General features: G+C 36.3%; 1 non-coding gene across 1 annotated transcript; it reads left to right on the forward strand.

The window, feature by feature from the left end:
- Window positions 1-2066: 2066 nt before the first annotated feature.
- LOC122028294 lies at window positions 2067-2172 on the forward strand. Its single transcript, XR_006124700.1, has one exon. It is a non-coding gene; the product is annotated as a small nucleolar RNA R71 (small nucleolar RNA).
- Window positions 2173-3433: the final 1261 nt, after the last annotated feature.

Raw genomic sequence — 3433 nt, forward strand, 5'->3', positions numbered from 1 at the left:
TACCAAATCACAGAACATAAATATCTAGATGAAACGTGTTAGTATTTTGCATTAAGTAACAAATAATCATGATGTGATGAATGATGCAACTAGCAAATTTTATTAGGCAAAAAGAAGTATGCAAAAACAAAAACTAAACTAAACCAAATGCATCTAATGCATCCCCCCAGACTTAAACTTTTCATTGTCCCAATGAAAACTAAAACAATATGGAGGAGATTAAAAATAAGAGAAGTTACCAAATGATGCGTGCCAAATGTCATTAACTTCTCCATCATATAATTACACTCCTCCTAATCTTTGAGTCCTATAAAAGAAAATTGACAACAAAAATTAAGTAGAGGATACATGCTTATTATGAGGAAAGAAATAAAACTAGAAAGGAACTAAAAACATGAATGAAAATAAGATTGAACTTGGGTTACCTCCCAAGAAGCGCTTGTTTAAGGTCATTAGCTCGACCACCTCAGTAAATTCATCGAAATCTTGCTTTTGGAGGGGTAAGATATTTCATCACCCTCCTACCAAGGGCTCTTATTATGGAGAGAGCTTTCATCAAAGGAGCTACAGAGTAAAGTATAACTCTCTCCATCTTCATCTTTTTTGAAGTTCTTTCAGGTGGTCGAAGACGGTTCAGATTGAGCTTCCAATTATAGGTCCCATGAAAATCTGCACACCCAAAAGAAAAACATACCTCTCCCAAGCATGCTATATTAGATAGAACTAGAACCTTATTAAGATGAACTGAGTATGTATCACAAATTGAATCACATCCAACAAAATCAATTTTAGGTACCTCTATAAAATTTTCCAAAAGATCACTAGAAATACTAACCTTGCATTGCTGAGAGATACCTGAAAGTTCTAAACATGTGGATGTGACTTCTGAATCTTGTATTGGCTCTAGTTCTGACTCAAGTGGTGGTGCTTCTGAAAGTGGTGATTCTTGGGGCTTTGCTTCCATTGCACAACTCCCTACACATTGGTCCACAACATGTTAAATTCTTGCAACTCTCATAATCTCAGAAGGTTGTGTGGATAAAGGAGGTGATTCTTGAGATGTTGTTTCCACAACATAGCTCCCTACACTTCCTTTCATAACATCATCATCAACACAAGCATCAAAAAATAAACCAACATCAATATTCTCAGTGGGAGAATCATCTATAGGAGGATCACTAACTTCATTTGCAGTTTTAAGTTGATCTACCACATCACATTCATCATCTGAAAATTCAATTTCATCATAACACCCTGTAAACCCAGAAGGTAAATCTGAAAACTTGTTATCCACTGCATTATCATCACAATCCTCATCTAAAAAATCCTCATCTTCATATACATCCAGAAACCTACACTCAACCATATTAGTGTCACAGAATTTTCCAAAGTCTTCATTTTCATTGACCCTCACTAGCTTTTGTGGAAAAGGAACCTTCAGTGAAGGTCCTGGGAAAGGTACTTCCTTTGTACCATATTCTCTTTGAGCTTGCAGAGGAGGTCCAACTTGCTTATCTAGTGTAGGCGTGATCAATCGTTGAGGAAAAGGTACTTGTGACATTTGGGAACTTCCTGGAGTAATAAAACTGAGTTATTGAGGTCTTCTATTATTCTTCTCCTCAATTCTAAACAAATCCTTCTTCAGTAGTTCTTCATGATTCTTGCCACTTCTCAACTTAACATTATTACACTGTTCACTAGACACTGTCTGTGTATGAGGAGGATCTTGTTTGAACCATCTTGAAACAATGCTATCATTCTTTGCCCCCAAATGTTTGAACTCCTCATTCTGTGACTTATGGATTTCAAAACTCTTGGATGGTTGAATTGTATTTTGTTTGACAGGTTCTCTTGTATATATAGCTTGTACTTCTTAAATTTCTAAGGAAGATTCCATCCAACTTTTGCTTGACCATTCATGGAGGTTCAATGCTACTTGATCAATCAATGTATATGCTTCATCTACACTCTTGTCCATAAAAGAGCCTCCAACTGATGAATCTAACAAACACTTATCTGAGAAAGAAATTCTCCTATAGAATATGTGCAGGGTCAGCTATTTTTCCAAACCATGATGAGGGCACTGTCTTTGTAGACTCTTGAATCTGTTCCATGCTTCAAATAATGATTCTCCATATACCTGAGCAAAATTTGTAATGCAATTCCTCATATAAATCGTTCTACTTGGAGGAAAAAAATGATTCAGAAATTACTTCTCCAATTATTCCCAATTTGTGATGCTTTGAGGACGGAGAGAATATAACCAAGTCCTTGCTTTATCCTTAATGCTAAAAGGAAATGTCATCAATCGAACTGCATCTACTGACACTCCTTCACAATTCACCATATCACAAAGTTCTAGAAATGTCTCAAGATGTAGATAAGGACTTTCTGATATTTCTCCTCTAAATTTGTGACCTTGTATCATGAAAATTAACTCTGGGTCTAGTTGGAAACTTTCTACTTCAATATGATGCTGCACAATGGGAGATAAAAATCTTGCAAAAATGGGTGCAGAGAAATCTCTTAAGAACCTGCTTGACATGTTAGTGCTCATGATATATATAAAAAAATTATGAGAAAAGAATAAAAATGAAGAATTGAAGACAATAAATAAAATGATATATGAAAAGAAAGAAAGAAAATGTAGAATTTAAATTGCAAGAAAGAAAGTGCATAATGAAAACAAGAAAGAAAATACAAAGGAAAAAGAAAAATGGCTAGGGTAACTTATATGCTAATCTCGAAAATAGTTCCCGTCAACGGCGCCAAAAACTTGTTACGATTCCGCAAGTGCACGAATTCATCGTCAGTAATATATAAGATTGTCTAACCACAGAGACTGTTGACTAAGCACTAGAGATGTTGCAAAGTAAGTTATCTAGACGGTCGAAAGTTGGCTTTGACGCTTGCAAACTAACGAGTGTGATTTAAGAGAGGGAAAGAAGGTTGAGAAGAAGAGAGGGGAGACAGAGAGAATTGATCTTGGAGGGAATTGAGCTTTGGAAAATGGATTCTAGGATTTCGGTTTCATTATAATACTAGGAGATACTACATAGATTGCTTAGTTTCTATCCTCTATGTCCATGCTCTTGCAGGAAGTTAGATTGGTCAGTATCCCAAAGTATCGCATAGAGATGATTCCTATGAAATCCTGTAACGGTTAACCCTTGTCATGAGGGCGCCTCGGTAGATCACAGGGATACATGTCTAGTAAATAACAATAAGGATAAAGGTAGAGGTTTGGTACAGTTTCCTACTTTCTTATGGAGAAATTGCCTCTCCTTTCAAGAGAATGTCCTAGACGTCCGTGAATGGGTTACCCTTATCACTAGGGTCTCTCGGGTATATGATCTAGAGCACTCTCTCTACGAGAGCAGCAATTTCTAAGGGATTGTTTCTCCTTTTAAGGGAATGTCTTAGACGTCCGAAA

This window comes from Zingiber officinale, chromosome 10A (genome assembly GCF_018446385.1).
Source record: "Zingiber officinale cultivar Zhangliang chromosome 10A, Zo_v1.1, whole genome shotgun sequence".
Taxonomy (NCBI): Eukaryota; Viridiplantae; Streptophyta; class Magnoliopsida; order Zingiberales; family Zingiberaceae; genus Zingiber; species Zingiber officinale.